The sequence below is a fragment of the Humulus lupulus genome, chromosome X, assembly GCF_963169125.1.
Source record: "Humulus lupulus chromosome X, drHumLupu1.1, whole genome shotgun sequence".
Taxonomy (NCBI): domain Eukaryota; kingdom Viridiplantae; phylum Streptophyta; class Magnoliopsida; order Rosales; family Cannabaceae; genus Humulus; species Humulus lupulus.
Genome location: NC_084802.1, coordinates 41,421,159 through 41,443,055, shown reverse-complemented (window position 1 = coordinate 41,443,055; position 21,897 = coordinate 41,421,159).

Sequence of the window (21,897 nt, the reverse complement as noted above, 5' to 3'; positions counted from 1 at the left end):
CTTGTAAATGATATTTCAGTAAACTAATTTAATTGCTGAACTGAGATCTCTATCATTTAACACCTGGAACCAAACTAAAAGGAAACCATCGTTTCATTTCTTCATCAGAAGCAATAGATGTTCATATCTATGATTAAAAGTCCCACTCAATTATACTACCGAGATCCCAAGATGTAAGTATGAGCTAGTCCGTAGGGTAAGCTGGTAACGAACAAGTCAAAGAACTCAAATAATACAATCAGTTAGAATACTAACCACTCAGAATTGAGATTGAATTGACCTATGGTCAACTATATGATATGACTAGAATAGATAATAACGATATGTTTACATATCTTATAAACTGTCAATATTGGTCCAGTCTGATGTAACAAATATTTTCGATCTTATCTACTTTGTTAATGTTTTGGAAAGAACATAACACTACAATGTGTAAGTAGATCATATCATAGATTGGCAAGTCAGTGTAAATCCTGTGCACTGACTAATCTTAGGACTAACTTATTTTGAGCATATAATCATATTTATATTCCACTGTGATTACGTCACTATAAATATGATTAGCTATATGCTCAGAATTTAATAGAATTTTATATTAAACAAATAATCATGGAAATAAAACATATGAGCAAAGTGATTGACCAAGTCAAAAAATTATTTCTATTCTTTTATTGATAATAAAATGAGATTACAAAGTATTTGGGTTTTAATTAGGGCATAAAACCCCAACAATAATCATATAGTCATAACCAACATACCATAAGTTTATACAAGTGTTCATAACAACGCTAATTTATTAATCATCATAATATATACTCGAGGTCATAACAGAGATCATAATTATAAGTCATAATAACAAGACATGTATAAGAAAAAGATAAGTGCTTATACATGGGTGGCAATTAAGCCTTGGACATAAGTCTGTCATACAATTTTGGCAACCGAGCTTACTGGACATCAACTTAGGTTCATCATACATTTTTGAACACCTTAGGTCCAGCCATACTTATCTTCTTAATGTACTTGAAATGTTAGGGTTATACATATCACAAAACTAGGTTATAAACTAAACTACCTAATTTTTCTTACCTTGAGTGTGGAAATGAGAGGAAAAAGAGAGATTGCTTTGCTATAGAAAATCGCCCAAAACCTTACATATAACACAAAACATTTAAGATTAGAGACTTATAATAAAACTAAACTTCCAAAATCTCTAAACCTTTATAAAAGTCATACCTTCAACCTAGAACCAAAAGATCGAAATCGTGAGTAATTCATATCTCCAACACAACACCAAGAGTCAAAGCCTAGCTTAAAATCGTGCCACACGCCTATGACTAGTTATGGTCTTCAATTTGGCTTTTAAAATATAATTCTTATACTTAATAAATAAATTCACAAAATTCCACCTAATAAAACTATATCGAATTTCAGCCACACCTTTTATTTTAAATAAATGGGACTTAATTTAATGCCACATGTAAAATCCTTAGACCACCCAAATAATGTGCATTAAAACTATATTCTAATTTAATTAAAAGCTTAAAACTATACACTAATTTAAATCATATGCTAAAATCTTTATAAATACTAACTAAAATAATTATAACTATCCAAATTATAATTATTTTCTAAATCATAAAATCATACCCTTAAAATAAATATTTCAGACTTAAAGCAATCTTTTTAATTTCCACCACTCAAATTAAACTATAAACTATAATAACTAACATATAGTCATAACTAAGGAGAAAAATAATAACCTTGGATATTACACATACTTAAACACTCTCATTATTTTATTCAAACTTTGTTGCTAGCTATAGTTTGATTAAAATAGTTACCCCTTTAAAATAGTGAGTTTGACCATAGTCAACACCCCCACTATTTTTGTAATGACCTAAATTCCCTAATATGGCTTAATGCATGGGTTAGGAAGCCAGGAGGGCCATAATTGATTTAATATGAAATTATGTGATTATATGCATGATTATGTGAGTTATAATATTATATGATGATAATTGCATGCATGTGGGCCCATTTCTTATTAGAAGGGCATTTTCGTAATTTTGACCCGTTATGTAATGACTCAAATATTCTAGACTTTGGACCATGAATAACTACTATTTATAAATACTAATCTTAAGAAAAAATTACATACAAAACAGTCGTAACTTTATTAAAAACTGTAAAACGAGGGTTAAAATACATAAAATTTAGTTAGGATATGGGATCCCATTGTTTGAAAATAAAATAGAACATAACTTAAATAAATTGGTTACAAAATTTAGTGCGGAAATACATAGAAATCATAATTCAAAAGACTTAGACAACTTCATCCTCGAATCGTTCGCGCAGTCCACCGATTCCATTCTCCCTCAATACACATTCCCAAGCTGCCAAGAACCTTCCCGCCGCCATAACTATTTTCCTGCACATATAAAACATAAAGGAATGAGCCTAATGCCCAGCAAGGAAAATCTACTACAAGCATGAAACATAATCATACACATAAACTATGAACATATATCAAATACTATAACACATATCATAATTCTAACCCATGTACATGGTGACTATTGGGGTTTGCTAACTAAGCAACTATAAGCCTCAGACTACAATGAGGTTTGCTAGTTAAGCAACTATAAGCCCTCAAAAACATAAAAGTGATAGGGTTCGCTATATAGCAACTATAAGCCCCAAAACATAAAAGTGATAGGGTTTGCTATATAACAACTATAAGCCCTACACATACATATATCATAACACATAAAGTTATACTATAGAATAATCATAACACTTTTATATAAACATTGCACATATCACGTAAGAACTATCCTATTTTACCAAAATACTGGGATGATGAGAACAAGGTCGGGATTTTGGAACACTCCTAAAAACCATTAATAGAGAGGTGAGTATTCTAAAGAAAGAGATGAAAAGAATGAACTAAACCATTGAGAAGATACTTACCTATGAGAACCTCAAGTTCAAAGAACTCAGATGCCTAACCAAGAATAAAGAATACTGAGTTAGGATTTGAGTAGAGAAAAACTAATGAAACAATACAGAAAGGAACTAAGAATAGGAATACCTTTGAATACTTCTATGACCGAACTACACCTCGAAAATGAAATACACTATAAACCTTACTTCCCAAGTGTTTGATAAGCTTAAGATGATAAAGCTTATAACCCCAACCCAAGTGTTTGACACTCTAAAGTAATCCTAGCAGCTTGTAGGCTCTGAACTCAACTTGATGAATGAAGAAATGGCTAGGTACTAGGTCCTATTTATAGAGTTCAAGAATGAAAAGATCTTCATTTAGCTTGAATAAAATAATGGCTTTTTAATTGAAAAACATTTGAATAATCATTCAGCAGAGGCTGAAGACTCGGTCAAAAAGATTATGGACTTATCAAGAGGTTAAGGATTAAAATGAGCTCGGTTTCAAAATCATTCAAAATTTATGCCCTAGGGCCGATATATCGCCTACCATAGGCGATATATCGCCTGGGCTCATATGCCCGAGGCTCGTCGAGGTGGTCGTGCGAAGTTACGTATTTTTCGTATCCCCGTGTGGCGATATATCGCCCCCTAGAGCTGCGATTTATTGGCATACGCTAAAATATTATACACGTAATTACACTTTTTTAGCCTAATTTGAATTGAGTAAACAGCCTTGACTAAGTCCTGTAACGATTTCAAAGCTTCTGGTAGACTCTAGGATTTTCAAATATTACTCTTAATAAACTTATTCCTCAAAAATACTTAATTTCTCATTAAACATACTCATGACAAGTGTTATTATCTTATTGGGTCTATCTAAACCTTATAGTATAATAAATATCATCTCCATAATCAGTCATATTAATCAAACCTTAGGTTATAATTAATATTCTTAAACTATAGGTTAAACTTATAAAATCTACAAGTGTTGCTACGAGTGTCCAACTAAGTCCCGACTTGAACCAAAATCCACAGTCATAAACATACTATAACTACTACTAGCTATTACTACTACTACTACTACTACTACTATCTAACTAGCTAAGTAAAGTTCTTGGACTCTACACGTTAAGGGTATATTTGTTTATTTATGTGCGTGTTTGTGATTTATGGGTGAGACCACATTATTATGTGAATATGTTTGAGCTATTCGGCATGAGACGATCTTAGGGTGCAAGTTAGCGATTTGATCATAACATGGTTATTTACTAGGCTCGGGGTGAGCCTGGGGGTAAATTGGTAATTAGTACATTACCGGGAATAAACAGGTAATGGGATAGGATTTTATAATTATTTTAGGAAATTAGGAGTAACAGGAATTGGAGGTCATTAATTATGATTAACAGGATAGGTGAGAAATGTCAGTTTTGCCTTTGGGTGGCTTTGAGGAATTAGATGACCCTAGGGGCATTTTGGTCTTTTGACCATTATATATGTTTAAAGGTTGGAAGGTTGTGGATTGTTTTAACTTAGGAAAAACAAAGCTTTTTTGCCTCTCACTCTCGATCATCTCTCTCTCTCTCTCTCTCTCTCCTTCTCGGTTTGGAGTTTTGAAGCTAGGTGGAGATTTAAACTTGAGGATTAAAGCTTGAGAGTTTAAGGTTGTGTTCAGCAGCTAGAAGGGGTTCAATTCAAGTTTGAGGTAAGGAATTTTAAGTCTTAGTTTCTGGTTGTTTACTCTGTTTTGAAGTTATTTATAGGCTTGAGAATCTTGATTGTAGAATTGTGAATTTGGTGATGTTTCAAGAGGTATAAAACTTGGGTTTTGTTGTTTGAAGGATGGTAATGTTGTGGTGATGATTGGTGGTGAGTTTGGGATATGTTTGGATAGGTTTATGAAGAGGTTTGGTTTGAGAAAAATAGAGAAAAATCTGAGTTCTAGGTCGAGTCGCATCCCTGTTCTTGGGCGCTGCAGCTCATGCTGGACGAAGGAGAAGATGGTGTTGCTGGGCTATTTGAGCCGCGAGGCCAGTTAGGAGTGGTGCGACGCTAATGCAGTCAGAGAGGGCTTTAGGCCCCTGACTTAAGCGGGGCCACTGCTCAAAATGGGAAATTTGGCCAAAACGGGTTTTAAGTGACCGAAACTCGAATCTAAGGGCTCGGGATCAAACCTACTACCCGGTTTAGTAGAATTCGACATCCTGGAGGCTAGGACTTGGTCCGAGAACTTTTAATTTCTCATTTAATTGATGGAATTTCATATTTGGTTATGATTAGGTGACCGCTAAGGGGCATAAGGACCGATCGTTCTCAAGGGTCGTTCTTTTATTATTTCATGCTCGAACCAGAGGTAAGAAAACTGCACCCAGTATGTGATATGCATGGTTATTGTTGAGGCATGTTGAGTGCTCTATATATGGACATTGATTGCATTATAAATGCTTGGTAGCTTTGTCTACTTATGAATGGCACTGACTTATTAGTCATAAATGACAATGGTGCTAGTATTGGTCGTGAAGTTCCGACTTATCAGTCAGGATCGGCAGTAGTACTGAGCACTGGTCATATGGTATTAACTTACGAGTCAAAGAGCGGCATTAGCATGTTTAACGCAGAGTCAAAATGATTAGATCTAATCAATATGAGCATTAAATGCTTGACCGACCTATTGGTCGAAGAAAACTAAAGCGCTTGTCTAGTCTAAAGGCTAGTTAATTAGAGCCATGGCCAAAAGGTTAAGGTGACTGAGATGTCACATGGCTTGGGGGCGCGAGACTCCAGAGTGTGACTTATTAGTCATCTATTCAGGCTGTGACTTATTAGTCATCTATTTAGAGAGTGACTTATTAGTCATCTATCGAGATAGGTTTATTAGTCATCTACACAGAGAGAGACTTAATATTCATCTACCCCAGAATGACTCATTAGTCATTATCTAATTAGGGCTACAAGCCCCAGAACAATGTATTATCTTGTATACATATAGTAATAAGTTTTCTTGCTGAGCCTTGGCTCACGGGTGCTATGTGGTGCAAGTAAAGGGAAAGAAAAGCTCACCCAGCCTTGAGTGGAGAGCTTAGGTGGCGATGTGTGCATATGCGGCCGCTTGACCACCACAACCAAGGTGTTTCTCAGGGGAACTAGGGTTTAACCCTATTTTTGCTGCTTATGTAGGCTGGTTGTAACTTTTATACTGTAATGACCATTTTGGATTGTAAACAACTTGTAAACACTTTTATGGGCCCATGTATACAGTTTAATGTTTTAAATAAAATATATCCATTCTTTTTTGCTGAGATTTTCACCCTGGCCTATTAGTAACACCTAGAAGCACATTTATAACCTAATGACTCGATTAGTGAGTTAAGCATTATTTAAAGTACACAGTGTGACGGTCTTAGAGTAACCAGGGCGTTGCAATTTTATAATTCAATATCAAAGATAAACATTTTTCTTGAATATTAATTTTAAAAACCTCTTTGTTTCTAAAATTCTCTTTTATGTTTTAAATTGATTCCTTCTTGAATCAAAATATTACAAACAATAACTTTAAACACCAAACATGTCTAGATTTATCTATTCTATACACATATAGCCAAAATGATTTAAAATGTGGAATTCCAAATCACCTATTTGATAGGATGACCAAATTAATCAATTATTATCAACAAAATAAATTGATTAACTTTGGAGCATCACCCCCACATTTCTCACATAGTGATAATAAAATATCACTTTAAAATATAAATCTCTTCATTTCTATTAAGTTATTTATCCTCCAAGATAAATCTAGACTTATAATTCTCAAAGTTCATCATGAGTCCTCAAGCCACATGATAAGCTCACAATAGATCAAAATAAAAAAAGCCATCAATGTTAGTTTATTTTGACTCATTTACTTGCAAAAGCAAGACACACTTCTTTGAAAGTAACTTTCACTTGGTTGCTTTCTTTTATATATTTCACAAAATAAAATATCTGAACACAAATGTCATGTGAAAATTTCTCAAACAAATAATCACTAATTTTCACTTTTAGTTGTCTAAATAATCTCAAAATCACTTAAACAACTTTTGTGTATTTTCTAAGAGTCTCTTTGAGATTCTTTTGAAAACACTACTTTGACATCCATTGATTTTCTCATCAAAATCAATTTGAAGATGTCAATTTTTTAAATACTTTAAATCAAATAAAATAAACCCTCATTGATTTATTTAAACACTTTGATTTCTTATGTTTTAGTTTAAAATTATCTCCTCATTGAGATTAATTTAAACATATCACCATCTTTAACCAATATGAATAAAATTCTCTTTTTATCTATTCACTATTGGTGTAAAGATTCAAAATTGCTTCTCCAATTTTGCAATGTCTCCTTATTGAGACATTGAATATTTAAAAATTATTGTCACTAAATAATTCTCAAATATATTTCATTTGACCACACTCTAGATTCCACGTTTATTGAGTTAAGATGTCATCCCGCAATTTTTGAATCCATCTTGATCCATTTTTCTTGCAATAGCAAGACGCAACCATTAAAAGATGTAACCCCCCTTAGGTTCATCTTTTCTTATCTCATAAAATGAGATGCTCATCTTCTAAATGAGAAAAAATTGAATTCTCAAATAATTCATTTATTCACAAATCACATACTAACAATAATATAGGAAAAACCTATTAACTTCTCACAAATATTTGCATGATTATATTTCAATATAGTTTCACATAATTGTCAACACATATAACTTATATCATACTAACATATGATTTCACATTTCTATTGATTCATAAAATCAATATATTTATACATGTCATATAAAACTCATAAAATTGTCATTCTAATAATTTCTCATTATCACAAAATAAGACAATTATATAACATGCTAGCATACCCAATAATCTACCAGATTATTTACACAATATGTTAATTAATCACATATAGCAAAAGCTCAAGATGTTGAATTATCTTCTAATTTAACCACTATATTTGTAAAAGCAAAGGAGATTAGAAAATAATGAACCTCATTTATAAAATTTTCTTCTTCTCATTTCTATCACTATATGAAAACCATTAGATCTTCTAAGAAAACCAAAGAAGAACATTACCGTATCTTACCCTCTTTTCAAAGTTGGATCCTCACAAGATCTCTATGGTTTCTCCTTCCATTGAAAATGAAATTATGCTTTTGATTGTTAGAGATATATATTGTACTCAATGGAAATGGTAAAAACAAAGATACAACTCTATGAAAAATGTTACAATAGACAAGATGATAGATAAATAAGATTACAACTCAATAACCAAAATACAAGTAAATGTAGAAATAAGAGGAAAAAGAGAATTATAAGAACTACAAATCTAAAACAAAAGATACAAATAAACATGTAAATAGAAAATAAAAGAACAGAAGACAAAAGCAATAGTAGAGAAAAGAAATAACAAGAACAATAAGCAAAATTCTCTCACTCACACAACCAAATTGAAGAGCATTAGGGATCACCAACTTGAACAAGGTTTACAACCTTTGTCCAAAAGCTTATTTCTCCCTATCTCAAGCACTAATGGATTCTCTCAAATTTAGAAATAGCTCTCTGGAATAATCAAGCATTTTGGTGTATTTCTAGCCAAGTACTCTAGTGGATAGAAATAGAGTTGTCTTACAAGTGAGCATTAGACTCCTATTTATAGAGTTTGAGATACCCTTTGAATTTAAAATTCCACTAACCCCCATGGCTGTTACCAATGTTTAATTGGATGTTTAGAGAATTAAAATGGATATTTGGGAGTTACTTGAGATGTTAGAACCGTTCAAATTGGAAAAAACTAAAAAGAGAAATTGGCTGTCAGCACCCCTGGCCGCAGCTAGGGATTATCAGTGGCCGCAACCACAACTCCAATTTCACTAACAAAATTTTAGTTTTTCCAAAACGTCCCAAACCCTTTCCCACCTGATTTTGTAATCTCCATACACCTAATGAAAGTTAAAAACATGTCTCCAACCACCATATTTCATAATGGCTTTGTGAAATCCAACCTCAAATGTGTGACACACAATCTACACATTATTGGGTAATATTTGGGAGTTACAAATTTGTAACTGATTTTGTAACTCCAAAATATGTCACATTTGGACACACATATGTGTCTAATTTTGTGACTCTCAATAATATGTTACAAGGTGTGACAAATCACATTTTGTCACATTATTTAATCTAACATTATATTATTTAAAATAATATAACAATAAGTGTCAAAAATGTTTTAAAGTGGCTTTCGAGATAGAAATTATCATTTTTAATTTTTCTATCTCTAGCACTCTTAAAACACAAAAACCAAAGTTGTAATATTGTTTGATTTATCCTTGAACAATTTTCACTTAATGCTCAATGAAAATTATTGAAAACTTGTTATATCTCGGAAGTTTTTTTATTCAGCGAAACCATGATTGTTCTTCATAAACTTTCCAAAAGACTTGTCAAGTATTGCTTCAATTATTTGAGTGTGTCCTTTTATTCATAGAAGTCAAGCTAAATGTCTTGGACATTCTTCGAACAATGAAAAGAGTTGGTATCACTCTTAAGATCTTTGAGACAAAGCAACTAAGCATATTGATCTTTCCAGTTAGGTCTCAATCATCTTCGATTGAGGTGAAACATGATTTTAATGTCAAATAACATCTATGATGGATTGGACTGACTCCCACATGGATCATACGATAGTCTTCATAATTTAAGAATCTTAATAAAATGTTACAAGTCTGTAAGTTTTTAATAGTTTTTGAAATTTAAATAAGTCGTATAATTTTAATTAGAATTAATTTCCATTTTAACCAAATTTTTAATAAGGGTTTTCATATTTATTTTAATAGGGGTTTATATTAAGAGAAATATAGAATTAGGAATTAAAGTGTAATGCCCTGAAATCCCTAATGCAGTTTAATGGCTGGATTAGTAGGCCGGGAGGGCCATAACTGTTTAATTATGCCATTAACTGATAGTATGCATGTTTATGTGAATTATATTGTAATATGATGTTAAATGCATGCATGTGGGTCCACTTTTGATTATTCAGGTGTTTTGGTAATTTGGCCCGTTGAGGGCATAATTGTGTATTTTGGTGCATATTGTGAATTATGGATGAGATCCCATTATTATGGAGATATATTCGAGCTATTCGGCATGAGACGGTCTTATATTTCAAATTAATGGTTTTGTCATAATGGGGTCTTTTATTGGGATATTGAGTAATGAGAATGTTATTTGATGATAAATTGGGAGTTATTAAGATCAGGAGGAAATTCTGGGAGTTTTGACTATAATGTCCCCGGGGTGTTTTCGGGATCCCGAGCACTAGGTGTTATTTGAGGTTACTTAAGCTTGAAGTAGCTTGTCAGATAGAACCGTACGTTAGAAAAACACTTTCTCTCTCCCCGTTAGTTCATTTTACCGTTCGAGGCAATTTCGAAGGAATCTTGAGTTCTAGGAGTCGGAATCAAGCGAGGATCGAGGCATAGCGATCCTAGGAAAGATTAGAAGCTTCTTGACCGAAGGATTTGACAAGAAACAACCCAATCAAAGGTAATCTAAGTTTTAAGTTTTGAGTTTTTAGAGTTTCTAAGCTACGAATTGGATTTTGCGAATCGTTGAGTTTTTGATTCGTTTGAGCCTCGGGATTTGATGATTTTGGATCATTGGGATGTTTGGGAACTTTGATTTTTGGATTTGGAAGTGTTTAGGTGTGTTTTTGGAAGGTTTGGGATGAAGAAGATCGAGTTCTTGGCTAGTTCTGGGCTGCGGCCCAAGCTCGAAGAAGCAGCTGGAGGCTTTTGGCCTGTGCTAGGTGTCGCGGCCCTGAGTAAGGGGCACCGCGACCCTTGCTCCTGATGTGGCTGGGGGCCACGGCTCAAGCTTCTAGGGCCGCGGCTCTTGGGTGGTTTTGAGGCCGTTTGAGTGTTTTGACCTCGGGAACTTGGTTTTAGGCCTCGAGATTGTTCCTACTACCCGGATTAGTGGGGATTGATGTCCCGGAGGCTAGATCTTGGTTCAGGAACCTTTTTCATTCATTTTATTGATGGTGCCCCATATTTGGTTATTACTAGGTGACCGCTAAAGGCTTAAATGTTGATCATTCTCAAGGGTCGTTCTTTTATGCATTCTCGCTCGAATCAGAGGTAAGAAAACTGCACCCCATATGTGACATGCATGGTTAGTCATGAGGCATGTTGAATGATTAAATGTCGACATGGATTGATTATTGAATGCTTAGAAAATCTTGCTCACTTGTGTATGGCACTGACTCATTAGTCAGAATTGGCAAAGGTGTTAGTATCAACTATGAAGCTGTGACTCATTAGTCAAGTTTGGCAGTGGTACTGGGCACTGGTCACACAGTGCTGACTCATAAGTCAGGAATGGCCTTGGCATGTTCAACGCAAGCCAAAAAAGATTAGATCTAATTGGCATCTACATTAAATGACTCAGAAGAGCATTAATGTCGGACCGATCTCAAGTTCGATGAATACTATAAGCGCTTGTCTAGTCAAAGACTAGTTACTTAGAGCCACAGTGACTATTTAGTCACATGGCTGTGGGTGCTGAGCCCCGTGTGACTTACCCAGGAATCACTCATCTGTTTAAGCTAGTGACTACCCATCAGTCACTCATCTGTTTAAGCTAGTGACTTACCCAGCAGTCACTCATCTGTTTAAGCTAGTGACTTGCTTGTCAGTCACTCATTATGGTTTACCAGAACCTCAAGTGATATTCAATCATCTGTTCAGAGCTATAAGCTCTGTGTGATTATAATAATAATCATTTGTTAATATTTATATGCATTACTGTATTTTCTTGCTGGGCTTTGGCTCATGGGTGCTATGTGGTGCAGGTAAAGGGAAAGAAAAGTTCACCCAGCCTTGAGTGGAGAGCTTAGGTGGTGATGTGTACATATGCGGCTGCTTGACCACCACGGCCAAGGAGTTCTCAGAGGAACTAGGGGGTTTACCCTATTTTTGCTGCTTAGGTCGGCGAGTTTGTAAATTTGAAACAATAACGACCATTTTGAGTTGTAAATAACTTGTAAATGTTTTTGATGGGCCCATGAACAGTTTTATGTATTAAATAAAATATATCCTTTCTTTTTGATTGGTTTTCCACCTTAGCCTGTTAATAATACCTAGAAGCACATTTTTAACCAAAGAACTCGGGTAGCGAGTGTAGTGCCAAATTTTTTTTTTTAGATTATTTAAATTTTTGTGATTTATTTTATTTAAATGTTAAATGTGATGAATTTTTTTTATTTAAGTGTTGTTATTTTATTTAGTTGTTGTTTGTTTTATTTGATTGTTTATTATTTTATTTAATTGTTAGAATTGTTTGGTATAATCTTTTGAATTTAAAATTTGTTAATTGTTTGTTTGGTTAATTAATTTAATAAGTGAATAATTGTGTAACATGTTTATTTTTCTATTAGTGTTACATTTTAAATAAGTGTGACAATTGAGGTAATTATGTGAGTTATGGTTGAATGCACTAAGGTGCATGGTAGATAGTGATGCACTCTAGTGTGTGCTAGTATATGGTAATAAGGTGCACATGTGTGGATTTTCTACACATTTTATAATTGCCATTTATTGATATTTTTGGATAGTTTATTTTAATAAGTAGGAAATTAAAAAAAGAAAAAAGAAAATAAAGGATATGGAAAGAGTAGTGGACGTGTAGTGTGTGGTGTGTAGTGGGAAAGGGATTGTTTTTTTTTTTTAGGTAATAAAATCAAAATTTGAAGACACTAGCCATTTTGGGATAGGAATGTGATCACCCTTTATTCTTTTATATCTATTATTATAAAAGAAAAATAAAAAGGAATTATGAGAAAAATAAAATAAAAAAAGGAAACTTACCATTTTGTGTTGGTGAGGCTTTATTGAGAGAGTTGAATAAAGGGGAAAGGGAAGGAAGAGAGGGGCATTCTTCCTTGTGGCTGCCGTGACCTAGAGAGAGAGAGAGAGAGAGAGAGAGAGAGAGAGAGAGAGAGAGAGAGAGAGAGTGTGGAGTGTAGAGAGAGAGGGAGAAGAAGAAAGAAAGAAAGAAAGAAGAAGAAGGTGAATAGGAACCCATTTTAGAGTATGTTTTCTTGTAGTTTTGGTTTGTCAAATCTCTTTTCTTGATTATATGTTATTGACTTTGTTTATTTGTTGTGTGTGATTGGATTCTTTCTCCTCCTCATGGTGGTTTTCAAATAAAACCCTAGGCTTGAACAAGGGGTGTGAAGTTTGGGTGTTGATCATATTGTGTTCTTGATTTTACAATCAAGAGAGGTAATGGTCTTTCTTAGCCTATATATTGGTTTTGATGGGTTTATCTTTGAAGTTTTTGATGGTGATGCTAATGGTTGATTATTGTAGGATTGATGATTATGATTTGTATTTTTAAGAGAATATGATTTGTTTAAAAAGGGTTCATGGGTATGATTGAGAAAAATGGATTTGATAGGGTTTATAATGAGGATATATGTTATGTTTACATTGTTATGGTTATCTTTTTAATCTTTGATTTATGTAAAATGGTAAATGATGATTTTAGAAATATGATAAGAAATATGTTAGGTTTGTTATAAGGCATGTTTATGAGATATGGTGTTTATGAATTTATGTATGTTATTGCCATTGTTATTATTGTTGGATTTCATGTGTAGATTCAATGGAATAGAAAAATTGGTTTTATAAGATTTCATGTGAATATGTTAGTAATATTCTTAGAATTATGTATATAATAAGAGTATGATGAGATTTTGGACATGTATGATTTTATGTGAAATTTTTGGGATAAAAGATGAATCTCTTGAGGAATTAAGCTTGCTGATTTTTGTAAATAATTGGGTAAAAGTTTGATAAAAAAATGATTTACATGTATAAGTAATGTCCTTGATGTTATGTTACTTTTATGAAATTAAAAGGGGTATTTTAAGTCCCATTAAAATGATATTTTACTCAAATAATTACCTACATAATTTTTATTGAATTTTTGAGAAAATATGAGTTTTTAAATTGAATATGGTGATTTTTAAAGATAAAAATAGTTGCTGAAATTTTTGTAAGAAAATGTGAAGTGAGTTTCACTAAAATGAATTTGATGAGTTTTTGGAACAAATTATTTTCCTAAGTTATGGTAATATTGAATAATGGTATTTTAAAATGGTAGGAATGCATATTTTGATAAGTTATGATTTTCCTTTATTTTAATTGAGAAAAATATTTAGATTCTATTTATTTGTGATTTTTGAAGAAAATAAATGGTGGCTGAAAGTTTGTTTTAAAAATGTTAAAAATGGTTATTTAATTGTCACATATGGATTTATGCTACATAAAACTAAGTCTTAAATAATTTAAATAAAAATATATTTTCCACACTTAAAAATATATTTTCTCACAACATTTATGTGACACAATGATAAAATTTATTTTTCTAAAGAAACATATTAAAAATAGGTATTTTAATTAATTCCAAGTTTTTGGTTAATTCTTTGTAATTTGAGATTAATGAATGAAATTGACACATATTTTATTTTTTTTAAGCTAAATCAAATTATTTTATAAAATAAAATAATGTTTTGAGAAATTTAATCAACTTAGAAATTTTAAGAAAAATAAGCATGTTATAAGTCTATTGATTTTAAAACAATAAAAGTAAGAAATATAGAATTATCGTTTTTGAAAACGTCACAATTACGTAATGTTCCCACGTATGCATGTTACATGCAACTCCACTTTTATGTCCAAAATTATGTTTATTATTCAACTATGTGGTTTTTATAAAAAGATCATGCATGTAAAATAAGTAAAATAAGCATTATTCTTTTATGGCTTTATGTGTAGTTAAGGATAATTGCATGTTATGTGTAATTGTTATTATGTGTGCATGGCCCATGCACACATGAGTTGTATGAAAGGGTAAAATAGTAATTTTATGAACCTAATAAATGTCGTTTTGATTATGATATAGGCTCGTTGAAAGATTGTGAAAATTTCTTAGCTTGGACCTGAGGTAAGGAAGTTAGATAGATTCTATGATTTTATGCTATGAATGGTAAGACTGTTGTATGAATGAATTGTTATGAATTATGAATGCCATGATGTGATGATATGTTGAATATGATATGTGTATGGATGTTAGATACATCAAATAGATTTCGATGTTAGATACATTAAACAGATTACGATGTTAGATACATCAAACAAATTACGCTGTTAGATACATCGAACGAGTTACTAAGGACCTTGAGACGTAACTCCTAGGGCGGACGCGCCGAGGTTATTCAAGGACCAGAGATCTCCTGTTTACCTCATAGGGTGACATGGACAACTAGCGATCCATGCTCATCATGTATGCTGTATGTTTGTGATATGATGATATGTTACGATTATGATATGATATGATGATATGTTACGATTATTTTATGATATACCATGATGTTTTAGATGAACGTTAGTGTTTGTTTTTGTTGTATTCTTACTTGCTTATTTGTTTGTACTTCCTTACTGAGCTTTTAGCTCACCCCCTTACTTTCCTTCCAGGTAGCAAATAGGATTTCTTTATGACACGCGTGGTGACGTGAGGAGTTCTATCATCACGGGGTGTATGGCGTGGGGTAATCCTATGGACGGAAAAACGATCATCGTAGAACGCCATTTAAATTATGTTTTGTTTAAGAGACTTTCCTAAATTATCAGTGGGACTCAGTTATTTAATTTTGTTTCTTTTAAACTTTGCATAAAAAATTATGTTTTCTTTTAAAACTAATGGCGCCAACTTGCATGGTTTTTAAGCAAGTCCCCACTGAGACTTTGATAATGAGTGGTATTCTTTTACAAACTATGTTATGCGAATGTTTTATAAGTATTAACTTAGGGCGTTCTTTACAGCGAGTTAAATTTCCGGTTCACCGTAACTGTTCTGGGGTAACCAAGGCGTTACATAAAGATTCTGAATTATCTCCACTCTCCAGTCTCCACGAGTTCAGTCACCATGAGCAGGGCCGACCCTAGGTATAGGCGGGCCATGCCTATGCCTAGGGCCCCCAAATAAAAATGTCCTATTTTTTAAAAGAATATTATTTTTTCTATACAGAAAGGCTCCATAATTTTACAAAAATACAATTTTATATATAAATATTGTAAAAATACTAAAATTTTCCTTGTTCCCCTAATGCTCACGGGCTGGCCCTGACCACGAGGGGGTCAATCAGTCCAGTCGTCCAGTTGACGTTTTCATTGTATATTTTTAATAAATTTTTTCTGGGTAATAAATATAAAATTGTTTTGAATTGTAATTTATTTTGAAGCTTTGGAAATTGAGAATATGAGGTCTAGATTCAATTTCAGTGCTATAAAGTGTTATAATATGCTTATACTTTGTTCGGTATGATTTCTGCAAAACTAATACGGGTTTGGATCTATTAACAGTAACCTTGTGAGAATACATATCGATCTCCAGATATGTTTCCAAAGAACTCGAAGTCAATCTCATCGTGGTTTGTTTTGAGAAGACAACTAGACATGCAAAGATAATTACACTTAATAAGTTACGACAATGTGTATATATATTTATAATTTGTATATTTATACAATAATTCATTCACATACATAAAATGTAACAGACTTTTCATCTTGATGCTTGGATTTCAGTTCAGATACACGAATCTTCATTGACCATTGGGATTGAGGAGTGATAGATACAAATGTGGTCATTGTTAATATTGTTAATTTAGTTTTCACAGGTGAAAATTGTTGGGGATTTTATGCCCTTATTAAAACTCAAATTTTTTATAATCTTATTTTATTATCAATAAAAAAAATAGAAATTATTTTTTTGATTTGGTCAATCATTTTGCTCACATGTTTTATTTTCATGATTATTTGTTTAATATAAACTTCTATTAAATCCCGAACATATAGCTAATTATATTTATAGTGACGTAATCACAGTGGAATATAAATATGATTATATGTGCAAAATAAGTTAGTCCTAAGACTAGTCAGTGCACAAGATTTACACTGACTTGCTAATCTACGATATGATCTACATACATATTGTAGTGTTATGTTCTTTCCAAAATATTAGCAAAGTAGATAAGATCGGATGTATTTGTTACATCGGACAAGACCGATATTGACAGTTGATAAGATAAGTAAACATATCATTATTATCTACTCTAGTCATATCTTATAGTTGACCATAAGTCAATTCAATCTCAATTCTGAGTGGTTAGTATTATAACTGATTGTATTATTTGAGTTCTTTGACTTGTTCGTTACCAACTTACCCTACAGACTAGCTCATACTTACATCTTGGGAACTCGATAGTATAATTGAGTGAGAGTGTTAATCATAGATATGAACATCTATAACTTCTGATGAAGAAGTGAAATGATGGTTTCCTTTTAGTTTGGTTCAAGGTGTTAATTGATAGAGATCTCATTTAAGTAATTAAATTAGTTTACTGAAATATCATTTACAAGGAACTAAGTGCTTTAAGGATAAAATACAATGAGGGGTAAAACAGTATTTTAGTCCTATCTCATTGTAGACCATCTATAGAGGATTGAGTGAAAATTATGGTTGTAACAATGGTGTGACGCCCCACATCACTATGGCTGCTTTCTGGAATGACGACTAGCCATACAAACCAAGACAAGTCTTTCTAGTGTGCTTTGTCCTCACTCGCACACTTCCTGAGAAAACTTCCCAGGAGGTCACCCATCCCTAGATTACTCCATGCCAAGCACGCTTAACCATGGAGTTCTCAAGTGATGGGCTACCGAAAAGAAGATGCACCTTCCTGATATAGGTAGTACCTATCAATCCATTTAAGCCCTCTTCAACTGTGTAGTCCCATACCTACACAGTCTTAGAATCATTACACTTGACCTTCCCCAGGCAGTGTGGGATTGCACAACTTACCCGGTCTTTCCCCTTACGGATCACGGGATTCTGACTGTCACAATCACCCCCCCTTACGGGCCCGACGTCCCCGTCGGCCACACTTCCGGCTGGGTCAAGGCTCTGATACCATTATGTGACGCCCCACATCACTATGGCTGCTTTCTGGAATGACGACTAGCCCTACAAACCAAGACAAGTCTTTCTAGCGTGCTTTGTCCTCACTCGCACACTTCCTGAGAAAACTTCCCAGGAGGTCACCCATCCCTAGATTACTCCATGCCAAGCACGCTTAACCATGGAGTTCTCAAGTGATGGGCTACCGAAAAGAAGATGCACCTTCCTGATATAGGTAGTACCTATCAATCCATTTAAGCCCTCTTCAACTGTGTAGTCCCATACCTACACAGTCTTAGAATCATTACACTTGACCTTTCCCAGGCGGTGTGGGATTGCACAGCTTACCCGGTCTTTCCCCTTACGGATCACGGGATTCTGACTGTCACAAATGGATAATTAATAGTGTATCTATATTTGTTATAGAGTGTTCTATGAATTCAAGAGTGCAATTCCGAGTTTATAGTGGAGTCACAAGGAATTAATAAGTTAGTAAATTTATTTGTTAGATTTATGATAACTTATTGGAGCTTGATTTCATAGGCCCATGGTCCCCATTGTATCTTGGATAAAATCATCTAGATAGTCTCAATTAATTGATTTAATTATCAAAGTTGACAAGGTCAATTTTGGATAGTCTCACAGAGTTATGTATTTTTTAGAAGAAATGAGAAATTAGGGTAGATTTATTAATTAAGATAAATTGGTATCTAAATTAATAAATAAATTTAAATGAAGGTTCAAATTATAAATAATTAAGTTGATAAAGGATTTAAATAATTATTTAATTAATTAAATCAATAGAAAATAATGTAAGCCTTGATTTTAAGTCCAATGGGCTTATAATCAAATGAGAAATTTCACGGGCCTAAAGCCCATGATAATTTTGACCTAAGGCTTCAAATTGGCTATTATTTTATTTATTTTTTAATTAAATTAAATGGCTTAATTGAGTCTATAAAAGGAGTGCTTAGAGAGAAGTCAAAACACAAGTTTGATAAGTTCAAAAATCAGATTTTCTGATAGGTTTTAGATTCTCTCTAAACACAAGTCATTTTCTAAGCCTCTTTGTTATTTTCTCTTCTTCTCTCTGTATCTATCTCATGTGTTGAGAATTTCCCACTCTAGTCTAGGTGATTCTAAGCATACGTTGGAAGACTGTGAAGAAATTAGAAGAACGGTTCAGTTTCTTGATAATACTCTGCGACAGAAAGGATACAAGAGTTAGAGAAACTGAAGGAATGACTCTTTCATTCTGCTGCGTATACTGTAAGTATTCTTATCTTCATTTCTCTTTGAATTCAATTTTAGAAACATGTTCTAGGTTATCTCATATTAATTTATTTAATATTAGATCTACATGAAAATAAATAAAGATTATGTATAAGTCTTCCCAACAAAAGTCTAGCATTAAGTATCACATCTAGATGATTTTTTGGCAAAGCATGTCGCTACCGCTTACTCTTCACTATATCACAAAAGGAGTAATTGGTTACCACAACATTACTGAAAAGAAAAAAAAAAAAAGACAAATAGGATTTCTTGCCCCTACCCCCTTCTCTGAACTATGACATTTGTAGAGTTTTGTCCCCTGAACTTTTTGCATGGAAAAAATCCTCAAGAACTATAAAAACCATTAGAAATGTGCTCCTTTTGTTGAATTCTGTTTATTTTTTGAATAGTTTGCTGATGTAATCACATGCTACGGGCCTAGTTGTTGTACGAAGATTTATTTAACTAACTGAATCTAGCTGAAATCGAGAATATTATTGGTGCTAAATATACAAACATTAGCTCTAAGAATGCAGATACATATTCTCGGAATTTTTCATTAGACCACTATCTATGCATGTATTTTCCACATGGACTATCGAATTGTGCCGCATTAGCGCCACATCAATGTTGCATCAATAAACTGTTTAAAAAATAATAATTGAAATGCAACAGAAGTAGCACATTTTTAATGGTCTCTATAGTTCGAGGGGGTAAAATTCTGCAAGGGCCATAGTTCGCGCAGGGGGGGATCCTATTTGGCAAAAAAAAAAAAAACTACTTTGAGTGCTGTAACAAGTTACCTACAACATGAATTAAAAAAAATAATAATTTGATAGTGGTAACTGGTAACCTAGCTACCACATCATTGCTAACACATCATTGATTAAATAAATAATAATTTTGAATGTGGTAACAGGGTTACCTATTGTTGACACAAAAATTTGTTAACTTAATCTTAAGAAGAGTATTAGGTTCTTTTGCACTAGGATTGAAGAAATGTAATGGAAGTTATATATGAAAAATGATAAACACTCAAGGATTTTACATAGTTCAGTGGTTAAAATCCACCAAGTTCACGAGTCTGTGTTATTGTTCTATGTTTAAAGCTTTGGCAACAATTTTACCAGAGTTTTTGTTTGCATAGGTTTCAAGATCCTTTGCAATGAACAATTGCCTTTTCATTTATATAGGTGATTGACGCTGTTGACCCTTGATTTGGCCAGCGACACGGAGTCAAATGTACGATAAAAGATAAAATGACAATTAATAATTTAATCTAATGGAAAAGAAGAAAACACCAAGGATTTATAGTGGTTCGGCCCTAAGAATGGTAATGACCTACGTCTACTTAGTGCTTATTATTAATATTGAATCTCAAAGCCGTGATAAAAAAACTAGAGTTCTTGAGTTTCACAAACCTTGAAAGAATTACAATAAAATGATGAATAATCACACTATAGCTCTCTTTCTCTCAATACTTAACAAAAAGATTCAGAGATCAAAAGTCCTCTCCTTGAGCTATTTCATGCATATTTATAGGCTCAAGGAGGGTTACATGGGCCAATGGGCCTTAACTTTCCTTAATAACTGCGTATCAAGGTAATAAAGAAGAAATATTCAATGCAATTATTATAGGATTACAATCTTAGAAGGAAATAAATCAAATTATACGACTAGCATGGTCATATCTAATAGTTAAGCCCTGATGAAGCGATGTGCCTCTGGTCGATAGTCGAACAACACTTTCGCCACGTGTCAACCACATATGAGAAATCCTTGCCACATCATCAGCAGCCATTTTTCGGGTAAACATTTGCCCCCCCAAGTTTATTTATTGCGACCAACAAAAAGTAAACTTAGGAAACTGACCTTTCGCTTACCCCACCAAACTTGTCAGAGCCGCCCATGCCCTCTCGGGAAAAGAAATCAATCATGTCTAATCAAGCCTTTTTGGTTTCCCAAAAACTTGTCACTCACCATATCCTCTCCAAGAATTGCGAAGAACTTCCATCTTCAGAGCCTAGAAATCCCAGGAACTCACATCCAAACGTTCAAAAGCTTTCGTGTTCAGACTTCGTTTTTCATCTAAGTAAGTTTCACGAACTCCTTAGATGTTTGAGTTGCCATGCAAAACTGTTTCATACTTATTTTTATCTCTGAACCTTTGAATGTTCTTTGCTGAAACTGTTATGGGGATTGTGCGTATATCAATAGATGCTTGATAGGGTGGTGAAGTAACATTTTGTAGGAGTTAGAAGCTAGTTTGGTAGTCAAGATAATAGATTTAAGGGCGTAAAATCGAATCGGATTTTTAAGCTAGTTGAATAACTAGGTTTTTCACGACCCTTCGGAGTCAAAAAAGCTTTTCTCTGAAAAACTTTTTACTTTCGCCTTTTAATATGTTTCTCAAACTGCTCAATAAAATTTAGTGTTTTTGTTAGAATGTTGCTGGCCGTATAAAAGCTTAACTTTTATACGCGAGCAACGTTATCCCAACTATCAACACAGATTTTTAGGCTTTACGTTCTCATCTCCCCCTTTCTTTGTTCGCAGCTTTTCATGCAAGATCCGTGGGGAGGTGAAAGGCCTATCAAGGATGACTCACTAGCCTAATTG